The sequence below is a fragment of the Colossoma macropomum genome, unplaced genomic scaffold (assembly GCF_904425465.1).
Source record: "Colossoma macropomum unplaced genomic scaffold, Colossoma_macropomum, whole genome shotgun sequence".
Classification (NCBI taxonomy): domain Eukaryota; kingdom Metazoa; phylum Chordata; class Actinopteri; order Characiformes; family Serrasalmidae; genus Colossoma; species Colossoma macropomum.
In genome coordinates, this window is record NW_023494799.1 from 9,005,747 (window position 1) to 9,018,099 (window position 12,353).

General features: G+C 38.7%; 1 long non-coding RNA gene across 1 annotated transcript; it reads left to right on the forward strand.

Moving 5' to 3' along the window:
• Positions 1-1,547: 1,547 nt before the first annotated feature.
• Positions 1,548-5,960, forward strand: LOC118819288. Its single transcript, XR_005008144.1, has 3 exons — positions 1,548-1,645; positions 4,932-5,061; positions 5,880-5,960. It is a non-coding gene; the product is annotated as an uncharacterized LOC118819288 (long non-coding RNA).
• Positions 5,961-12,353: the final 6,393 nt, after the last annotated feature.

Sequence of the window (12,353 nt, forward strand, 5' to 3'; positions counted from 1 at the left end):
GGTGTACAGTTAGAGATTATAAACAGTAGAGATTATTTTCATGCACAGTTTGTGCATCCTCTAGCCCCTCATCAGAGGTCAGTTTCTGACCAAAGGATATTTATTGTTGGTGGATTATTCTCACCCCAGCAGTGAGCGACATTCTCCAAAAATTACAACTCCAAAAATTAGTAACAACCTGAACATGGCCAATGCTGGAGAATGTGTAGTAATATGCCAGCTGGTGATTCTCACATTTTTTGAGAGTGTCCTAATATTTCTATATACTTCTCCTGAGTAGATGTGGTAACAGAGGTCAGATCAACAATCAACTCAGATCAATCAATTTCAGCGTTATCTATTTTGGAAACTGGGCTGAAAAAGCAGGATAGTAAAAAAGCAATAACCAGGAAACAGTTGAGGAAAGAGTCTCCAATAATCAAGAAGTAATCTAGGAATTTTATGCCATGGAATGATTGCCTTGTTTGCTGGGACATTCCACTAAAACATGTCAAAAATACTGGAAGAACTGGAAATCTTATTTGAATCTAAAGGAATTTCTTTACTATATTTGTTTTGCCTGGAGAACTTTTTGTTTCCTTCTGTACTAAGGCCAATGGAATTGGATTTTAGACTATAGTGGAAGACCCCTCCCTCTTTAAAAATATGGCCTTGCAAGGCCAAGTCATGGGCCATGAAGACCTCTATGATTTCAAAGGACAATTATGGACATAAAAGACGCACAGACCTTTATACTATAATGTGATCCAGCCTCTTTTCAATTCCCGTCTCTCACGATGTTACCTTCCCTATATTGACCCTACCTATAGTCCCTTGGTCTGTCTGTTGTTTGTTGTTTTCTGTAAGAACTCCATAAAAATAAGGTTAAAAACTGTACTGCACTCATATCACCACCACACAAACAACCATGGCTTTACTATCAGTGTCACTGCGAAGCTGAGAGTGGTCCACCACCCAAATAATGACCAGTGGTGGTCCCCTTTCATTGCATTGCTAATAGAAAGGGATGCTCTGGAGCAGCTGCACACGAGGTCACCTAAGGTCACAATGTCCAAGCATCTAGAGGGGTGGAACAGCATTCTCTAGAGTGATGGAGCTCCATCCAGTACCTTTGGGATGAGCTGGAGTGACCCAGAACTAATTATTCAACATCAGCTCCTGACCTCACTAATGTTCTTGTGGCTGAATGCAGTCAAATTCTCACAGCAATGTTCCAACATCTGGATGAGCACCTGTCTACAAACCTTTGGGCATACAGTGTAAATGGATCTAATAGATGGCAACTCAGTGTATGCAAATTTCATCTTGTCATGCTAAACACTCATTACACCATGTCTGTCATGCTGAAATACCTGGCTATGATATCATTCAGTGTTCCTCCCCACTTAATCCATCAGGCAGCCTCTGCAGTCATTCCACTGATGTAAATCAGTCAGTTGTCTCCAGGTAATACATGAATCATGGAGGGTGTGTCTTTACCTTTGCACACACTGCCAGAGTACCTGGCTGATGATATGGTGTGATTGCACAGAGATGACATCATGTGTTTTAGCCTTAGTGATTAGAGGTAGATCAACCAAACAATGCTAATGTTGTTAGCAGTGAGCGACTCCATGAAATGCCTGTAGCATCCATGCGAGACAAGGTGAGATTATCTTTCCAGACGTTTGAAAATGCCACTGACATAACTCAGTGAATTAGCACATATCCAGTAATGCAGACTAGCATGCCTACACAGCGAGTGGAGTTTCTGATTAGCCGTTAGCATATTTCTCTTTTATTTTCCTTTTTTCTGAAAGCTTGGTCACTATTAGTCTCACGGTGCCAGACGTGATCTCTTAAGGAGAGTGATTGGGGACAACCAGAAGAAATTTTGCGCTAAGTGTAAGCTTCCCAGATAGCAAGCACATATTGGTCCGCTGGCTTGATATGTTCGGCACCCCACTGACTGTTTGCCACTGCTGGTCCACCCTTGAACCACCCAGATTACTGTCCTGCAAACAAGCTCTAACTAGTTTTTTAACCTTCTCAAACAGATTTTAAATGCACAGAGACTTTTATTTTGGAATATAACTTTAGACAAACATTAGGCCTGATATAAAATGATTTTAAAGAAAATGTTACCGCTGACACTGTGATAGATGAAAATGATTTACTAAACTAATTTAGGTTTAAAAAGTATACCTAAAGAAAGGAACGAAGGGAAAATAAGTAAACTGGACTGTAAATGGAAAATGAGCGATGATAAGTGGAATTTTGTCTACGACTCTGCATAACCACCAGTGGGCCGCCCGGAAAACGCAGAGCAAACCCCACTGGACCACCAACTTTGCCATCAGTGGGCCGACAGGGGTCCACTATCCTCTTGCTATCAGGGTAATTAGGGTATGAACAAACTGAGTATTAAATTTGTAAACCAATTCAACTCTTTTGAAGGAGGAGCTCAAAGTAGGGGGCGCTGATACACTGTCTGATGGACAACAAGTCTGTTAGCCCTTAGATGTAATGTTAGCAGTAAGTTAGCATGGCTGAAAAGTCCCCCAGAAAGCTCCACTTAAGCATGTAGACATGTGTTACATGCGCAGAGGTCACATTACATGTGATAAAAATAAACCCCACTTCTTGCAAGAAAAAGACAGTTCTGTAAGCTAATGATAGCTTTTTGTTAGCTTGCTTGTTCAGCTTATAATATTGATAATATTGTACTCTAGACATTAAAAGAGCACAGACTACTGGAACTGGGGGTGGGTTTTAGAGGTGGTGTACCCTTGTAGCCCTGTCCAGTACCAAAACTTTAACAATTGTCCCAAGATATATATTTAACCCCTTAAATGACCAGGACCGGGTTAAACCGGTTGTACTTATGTTTTTGCGTTTTTACACACCAAAATTCTTCAACTTCAACCAATTAACATTCATCAGGCAACATCTGTTACTTTTTTTTTAAAAAGCAGCTGAAAATGTTTTTATTTAGCTTAGCATAATGTTAGGTTCCTGTTTTTATTTCAACTTTTATTTTTTTTCATTCAATTGTTCTTATTTTTCATTCTCATTCTATGTTTATTTTATTCTTTTTTATACTTTAATTTTTTAGTTGTTCATATGTCATGTATTCATTTATCATTATTATCTCATTATTTAACAAGCATTTCTTTCAAATAGTTTTTATTTTGCGAATGGGTTTTTGTTTTGCTATTTACTATATTATATATATGATTTTGATGTTTTATTCAATGTCATTGTGAAGCACTTTGAGCTGCATTTCTATGCCTAAAAGGTGCTGTATAAATAAAGATATTATTATTATTGTAACTGGTCTACATTTAGACTTACAAGCAGCTGGTGCAACTGGCCCCTGGTCCAGCCAACAAGTCCAAACTTTTATTACACAACCCTGTAACCTAAGAATAATTCAACAAGTTTGCATCGTGGTCTGCATAGCTTCAGGATAATAAATCTTAGGATGTAAAAATCCTGGGATTTTAATGGGGTTGAGCACTTCTGTTTATTGTAATTCTATTTATATGCTTCACTAAGCTAAAACATTGTGATTTTACAGTGTTTTAAGCCCTTAAAATCCCAGGCTTACTACATACTAAGGCTTATTAGTCAGTAACTACAGACTTCAATGCAAACTTGCTGAGCTATTCTTAGGTTATAGAAGTGTGTAATAAAATTTGGGCCTGCCGTCAGGCCCTGGCCATTTAAAGGGTAAAACATGGCATTCTGGGATTTGAATTCAAAAGTGCAGATGAGAAACATGACAGGTGTTGATCAGTCAGCAATACCATGTTCCCTTGGATATATAGCCTAGGTAGTGCACTATACTATAACTATTACTAACTATAGAGGAGTTGGGCGGTACGTTAGGCCAAAACTCAAGGTAATGACAGGTGTTGATCAGTGAGCAACAGTGTTGCATTGGATATATAGCCTAGGTAGCGCAGTATAAAAGAGTAGGGACTTATTTTAGGCCAAAAACTCAAGTTCTTGGAACTAAAAGGAACCCAAGCAGCTATTATTATGGGGTCCATAACTAACTGGACATAACTAACTTTATAGACTCCATTTTTTAAATTCATTCATTATTAAACAACTTAAGATGTTAAGTCTCTTATTTTGTACTAGTAGCATAAAAAATCAGGGGATAAAAAGTACTTAGAGCTGCCATTTCATTACCTTATGTAAGTAATGAAAGGTTCTAGATTCTGAGATTAGACCAACATAATACAGAGAACTGCCATTTGATCACTGCATATTTATGTTTATTAAGCTTTTAAGCTGTTGCTTTTGAAGCCGGTGAGCGTGTGTTAACTTGCAGCAGTCCCGTGCTAATACGGGGTTAGCATGTCTCCCTGACGGAGGTGAAAATAGTTGTTTATCCTGAGATATGCTGACGAAATGAGATAAGTGGCAGCTATGCAACTCTCTGGAGCTCTCTGGACCCTGTAATAAAGCAGTTAGGTAGACAGGTGTCAAAGGACAGATGTAACCACACCTACCGCTATTTCTGTCTGCCGTCTATTTCTGTGCTTGGACTCATCCGTGCTAGCTGGCACTGAGGAGCAAGTGCAGACACCCCAAAGGCCCTGCGTGACCCAGATACACTGCAGCCTTGTTCTTGTGGCTTTGTCTCCTACTCTTTTTTTCTCATTCTCACCAACTAGATGATAAAAGTGAAGGCGAGCCGTGTTCATTTTCCGAATGGATGAACTTCAGCACAAATTGAATCATAAAAATGGAGATCCCTTTTTTTTAGTGATCAAATGTCAAGACCACTGTTTTGTCACCTTGTATCTCCTTTCAAAGCTTTGTCACTCAAATGAATTTCATTCCACTCACGTTCTTCTTCATTTGTTCGCGAAATGAAATTGTGTTCCAATTGAAACTGCGTTTCACTGACAGACTGTTCCATTATTTGTCTGCCTTAGGTGGAGGCACATTACTGGAAGGGGAGTTGGTCATGACTGGGCTTGCGGTGAGGGGTGTGAGAGGCCCTGTGTCCTGGGTGAGATTATCCCAGGCAGGCCAAGGGCCAGTGAGACAGTCTACAAGAACGAGGTGTTGCTATGAATCATGGGAGAAATAGTATGGCCTGAATGCAACTCTACAATCTGTTGCCTGTTAACAACCCCCTCCCGCCCCTTCTGTATGCTGCATGCTGTAACACGTTGGCTCCAAACGGTCCCTAGCGAGAGTAGATGTTAACACCTCTGAGTTTATGGAAAAATAAGAGGACTGAGACCTATAATGGGTGGGTTTTAATTTTAAAGGCACTGTTTCAAGGAAAATCTATTTTTTTGTTGACAACTGGAAAAACGTAGTCTGGTCTGATGAATCTCGATTTCTGCTGAGGCGCACAGATGCTAGGGTCAGAATCCGGCACCAACATCATGAATCCATGGACCCAACCTGCCTTGTGTCAACAGTCCAGGCTGGTGGAGGTGGTGTAGTGGTGTGGAGAATGTTTTCTTGGCACACTCCAGGCCCATTAATACCAATCAATCATTGCTTGAATGCCACATCCTTTTTAAGTATTGTTGCTCACCATGTACATCTCTTCTTGAGGCTGTTTTGAGAGCAAAGGTAGGACCACCCAGTATTAGCACAGTGCTTCTTATAAAGTGCTGAGTGAGTGTGTATTCTTTTTCTATATTCTTTTCTATAGGGTATTTAATGAAAAGTATACATGTGTAACCTACTGTTCTTTATTTCATTATTTTATGCTCTTTTTTGAGCAGTTTTTTTAAGCTAAAACCACAAAACTTTGCAGGATCACAGGGCCTATATGGGAATAGTGGCTTGTGCTTTTGGCACCGATTACACATATAGTTTTTCTACAGAGTTTGTTCAAACACAATTTTTTTTTATTCCCATAGGAAATGATTGGTGGACTGTGGAGAAAATTTAGATCCATCTGCCACAAATGATGTCACAAAGGACACCTATACCATAGCGATGGCCTAGCAACAGCTCAGCAACCCCATGGATGCCACAGCAACAGCCTAGCAACACTTTAACAACCACAAGGGATTTCAAAGCAATGGCGTTTTCAAGCCAGTTTAAAGATCATTTATAAACTTTCCTATTCTAGTTAATGTTTACCCCTTACTATGTATTAAATATACTTTAATACGTTGTAAATAGTGAAGTATTTCATTACCCTGTGTAAGTAATGAAAGGTTCTAGATTCTGAGATTTTAGAACGTAATTAGTATACATTGCTGTTTTCACACTGTCAATATACATTGATGTACTGATACACTTAAGTGCTACATATTGAGTAATAATAACTAAAATGAATTTTAAATATTTTCAGTGTCAGTAAATAAATGTTAATGCATTTGACAAATTAAACATGTTTAAGTGTACTTTTATAATGCGTAATTAGCATACATTTAAATATATTATTTTGGAGCTAACTGAACACAACTCATATGTGTAAGTTAAGTTATCTATAAGGTATAAGTATATATTTTAGCTATATAAGTATAAGTTATATACTTATATTTAAGTAATGTTGAAATACATCTTTTGTGCTTTTCTGTTCTAAATCGGAACAACTAATGTTTCAATGAAATTAACTGAAGCAATTGTTAAGACATAAATTCTACTACACTTGAAATATATTTTAACCCATTAAAATCCCAGGCTTTTTACATACAGGACTTATTATTCAGCAGCTACAAGAACTTCGGCGCAAACTGGCTGAGCTATTCTTAGGTTATAGAAGTGTGTAATAAAACTTTGGGCCCATTTAAGGGGTTTAATATATTTTACACTTTTGAGTGTACCTATATTTCATTTCTAGATAGTTTGAGTTACATTGCAACTGGAAAGTGACTAAAATGTAAAGTGACTGAAATGTACTAAAGCATATATTAAAAGTTATTGCTTTGAAATAAACTTACCAAATAATGCACTTAAGTATGCTTCAGCTTGTTCAGAAATACATTTATTCAAGTGGCTTTGCTTACACTTCAATTTCCTTACCATTAAATGTCTTACTTAAAAATGTACTTTTCAAAAAATGCAGAAAAGGCTATTTTAGGTGTACTTTCATAAAACGTATTAAATAAAAAATGTAGCTTTAGTATTTTCTATGTACTTCAAGTGTACTATTGATGTTCTATTGATATAATGCATGTTTCACAGAGCTTTTGTACACTAAAATCACAGGAAACAAACATTTGTTTATCAAGCTGAATGTGATCTAATCAAGTTATATTTATTCATAGAGTGCATGTAAAACAACGGCTGTTGACCAAGAGCCATCATCAATACAAATACAAGCCAGCATCAGTAACAATTAGTTATCATCTTTGCACCCCATGACAACACTGAGTGTGTTTACATGCACTTAAGAATATAATCATTGTCAGATTTCTATCTGACAATTTCTATCTATCAGTTATTCAAGTGGTCATGTAAACAGCACACTACAATCTCTTAGGTTGGATTAAGGTCTAGAAATCTATTGAAGTAACCAGATAAAGAGAGCTGGATTTTAGCTCAGTATTTGGGTTTTTTAGTGTATGTATACCGTTACTCTGATTTCTTTCACTTTTCTCATTCTCATCATGTGCAAAAACAGATCGCAGTCCCAGGAATAGCAAACAGCATTTAACACAGCAACCATGTGATTGCAACAAAACACTCTTAGAGTGATGCTGAAACCAACATGCTTGAGAAAATTAAGGTTTTAAGTCTTCTTCATCTTCAAGATGATGTATATTCATATTTTCCGCTAAAGTGACTCAATGTTAAAAAAAATGTGGTATGGCATTTGAGTGTTTGCGTCACATCTTATGCTGTGAGTTTATTGGCCGGTTGCAAAGCATAAATCTGATTACTGCCTGGCTCATATAGAGCCCATGTTTTCTGATTACCCAAGTACATGTAAATGTGTTGAACGAATAACTGACAAAATCTCAAAAGTAAGATATAGTTTCTGGATGAAGTGAAGTTCACAGTCTTTCAAAATTCAAGAGTTTTGTATAATTCCAGCCATTGTATACTACATGGTTTCTCATGGGTCTGTTTTTGTGTAGAACCATTTTGACATTCAGGAAGCATCGAGACAGTCCTTGTCCACGCTGAGTGTGTAAACCTACAAGACTTTCTGGTGATGGACTATATTTCAGCATAGTCTTACAAAGCATGCAGTTTGATAGTAGAATTGGTTTCATCTCATGAAGTTTTTCCACACTAACAAAGTATGCTAGGATTTGTGCTTAGCAGAGAAATTGCTTTCTAGACTCTTCTCCTGCACGTTCACTCCTGTGTTGCCATATTTCATGACTAAAACCGTCCTTAACTAGACAACAGCTGTGCCACTTAGTTGACTAATTGACTAATCTATGCCACCCTGCGTATACAAGTTTCAAAACATACCATAATACCTAGGCCATGCAGTCCATGTATGGAGATTAAGCTTAAAAAAATAGCTGATTTTGAATTCATCATGGGCATGATGTCACAACCATGAACACATCTACAAATGACCACCCATTCAGCCTGCTGCTATTTTTAGCCCCACCCATTATGAAGTGATAAGGAGTGTTGTCTGTCAGGAAGCAAATGTATCATTGAAGCCTTCCAGACCATCTGCACATACAAAAATAGTGGCTGGCATTTATTTTTTCTTTTTTTTCCGAGGCACAATACAAGACAGGCAATCAGAATCGAGGTCATTTACATTTATCAGACTTGAAAGCACAGAAACAAAAACAAAGTTTCGGTCGAAAGCATTTTTTAATCAGTGCATTTTAATCTATTTATGGTGGAGAGGTACATGCAGGGTGTTGTAACGTGAAAATAGTCCCCAAAGAAAACATTTTTTCAGATTTACCACTATTTTATCATCATCAACGTTACATATAAAAACTCAGAAGACACGTGTAGATTCACTGATGGTTTTGGCTAGTGAATAAACAGCTATATTTACACTGTAGACATTGGGAGCTCTGGTTCTGTCAGCACCACAAGAAAATCTGTGTTGGTAATGTTCTCTATAAATGAATTATTTCACTTCAAATCACTCTGAGTGACTTTGTTTATATCTTAATCACTGAATTATGGAGAAATTTCGAAAATTCAGTGGAGTTCCCCTTTAAAGTAGGGGAATGAACAACTTTACTGACCCAGTGCCTCATTCTTAGCTGATGCCTGGACTGGTGTTTGGCTTCTGGTGGAAACTTCAGAAAGCTGGGGGACTGCAGTAGCCTGATGTAAATCCAGGTTATCAGAGCCTCATTTGCAGCTGCAGCAGGCAGACTCTCTTGGGCTGGAAAGCTGTGCCTCAGCGGATTCTGTCAGCCTTGAAGCGGGGGCAATTACCAGCAAATCAGTGCATTAATTAAGGGTCTGCAGGAGCGAGCGATGGTGAGGGTCCTCAGCACCCACCACGTGCTGGATGACAGAGTCAGCCCACTCTTCTGGGCCTGAGTAATCACGTCTCCCACCGAGATCAGAGGCGCACACATCCAGAAACATTCGAGAGCCGAGAGAAAAAGCTGCCATGACCCTCTGCCAAACCAATCACCTGGCAGTATGATTCATCCAGACATATGGGTTGCCCAGCGGACTTACTCATTACTGAATCTACTCAGGCTGGGAGCGAGCCAGACAGTGATTTGCTGGGGCACTGCCGTCATGCTGTATACTAAAGTAACTATGAGCGAATAGTAGCATGGGAAGGCCCTCATAGTCCTGTAATAGAGCCCTAAAGGAACAGCTCGGAGAAAAAGTTTTCCCATTACTAAGACATGTTTAGTGTCTGAAGTTTACTTCCTTGGCATTACACTAGAGCTACGAGGGTAGTGTAGCTAACTTGTGATGGAAACATTGTAACACACCAGTTAGCACTGTGCAAACTGCACGCCTGAATCATCACACGCCTGCCCAAACCACGCTGAGTTGTTGAATAATCTCAAATAGACTTGCTGTGGTTTCTGACACTGTATGACATACTGCTGTGGTATTCAAACTGAAGGAATTGCGGGGGGGGCGGGGGTGCATGTGATGGGATGGAAAAAATAAATATTTAAATGACTATCATAAGACCATTTTCTGTTTTCTTTTTTTGTAATCTGGAATTATCTTATTTTACAGTCTAAGGGGGGCATTTAGGAGCATATATTTCACCTGAAATTGGCTCTTTATGAACTCATGTGTGCAGAGTCACCCAGAGGCTTGTGAACATGGGTCATTTTCATACTGTATATGTAATTCTTAGTTGAATGTGATATAATTTAATTTTAATTCATTAGCCTGTTAAGAACAGGCAATAAACACCCTGGACAAATCAGACGATGTGGCCTGTTTTTATATGCTGCAGTTGTTTGCATACTGGCAAGTTTTTTTGGTGGGTGGTGGGGGATGTGCTCAAATACTGGGAAGGGGGCTTTATGGGGAAGAATTTGGAATGCATTACGGTCCAACAGTCTGAGACCACATTAAAAATCTGTGAGATTTTTTATTTCAATTTAGAAATAATCAACATATGTTCAGAATTTTCTATTTTCTATAGTTTGTACTGAAAGAAAAGAAAAGAAAAGAACACAAAATAGAAGCATTTTTGCTATTGGTCTTAAATTTTTGAAGCCCACTGACATACTGTTGTCTATGAAAATAGTTAAAAGTACACCACATAGCTAAAAGCAGTAGCAGCAGGCATAGCAGGCATAGCAGGCATACTAAGGCCTGAATTTTGTTTGTATGTTTTTAGATAACAGTGTCATACAGGGTCAGAACCCACATAAGCAAGCCCATTTAAAATAGCATCTTGACATAAGTTAGGCCAGAGAAATTATAAAGGAGGAGGAGACAGTTTGCTGGATGAAAAATTAATGGGAAAAATCGTAACACTAACGATGGTGTCTGTTAATGGGGAAAGTCCCGGCCTTCAATAAAAAGAGCCAGTTGACTTGCTGGTAAAGCCTTCATTACTTGGCAGCATTAGCCTTAGTAAGAAGCAAACTTTGGACAGCAAACATGTCTTGACTAATTGATTACATGCAGGGTACAGGTAAGAGGGAGGTTGTGCCAATTTGATGTTACTCTAAACTATTTATTTAACTGAAATAGAGCAGGTAGTGATGTAATGACAGTAGTAGGATGTGGTGGAAGAAGACTCAATAGGGAGGTAGAAGCTAACCATAAACGCTATTCTTGAATCGACTATTTTACATTCTCTCTTACATCTTAATGATTGAATTATGCAGAATTTTTTTACAACCCCTTAACTGGTCAGGGCTCATCGGTGGGCCTAAAGTTTTATTACACACTTATAGCCTAAGAATAGCTTAGCCAGTTTGAATTGAAGTCCCTGTAGTTACTGAACAATAAGCCTTTGTATGTAGTGAGCTTGACATTTTAAGGGGTTAAGTTATTGTAGTTACCTATGAGTTATTTGTGTAAAATACTATAACAATGTTATAAAAACCCCTCTGCCTCCATGATTACCCTTAAAGGACCCATATCCTACATTTTTTTATATCTTATTATTCTCCCCACTGAAGTCCACTTATGACGTAGGTGTGATTTAATGTACCTCAGTCTGTTTTTTTTCACTGCGCCATTAAGACTGACGTGTAAATGACCTCTGTTCTGATTGGCTGCACTGTATTGTGCCTCATTCAAAAAGCAGTCCGGGCTGAAATACTCCTTATAACGTGAATGTCAATGGGCGGGGCTAAACTGTTCTCGTCTGAGTAGGCGGATCTGAATTAATTATCTGGTTCTTGTGAAGTCACAAAAACAATGAATTTAAAACAGACTGTTTTCGAGCTTAGATTTCATATGTGGATGTTGTGGACTTGGGTATGAATGGTGAATGGTATGTTTTGAAACTTTAACAGTCTTTACACACAAGATCAAACTCTTTTATTTAAAAAAAAAGGGAGGAAAATTCTTGGACGTAAGGTTCTTAAAGGGCAGATCAGAGTAACAATACATTTCAACCAGTGCCAGGAAACAGTGGCAAGCCATGACCTCTGAACATGGGAGTGGGAAGCGGAGAGGCGGAGTGGGAAAGACAGAGAGAGAAAAGGACTGGTAGACAACAGGAAAGACAAAAGTGTCTTCTCTCGTCCCTGTGGATGGAGCGATGGCTCAGCAGAGTGGGTGTCAGAGTGGGACTGGAGCATCCATTTGTTCTCTCTCTCTCTCTCTCTCTCTCTGTCTCACTCCCTTTTTTTCCCTTTCACGCCTCTGTCCTGTTCTGCTTCTCTCTCCCAAGAGTGTGGAAAAAAGGCAAATAAACAGAGGTGACTGTTTACTCCTGCCGGTGGGCTGGTGGAGTGCTTCATTAACCTTGCATTACCTTGCCTTGGGTTACGCACATAGACATA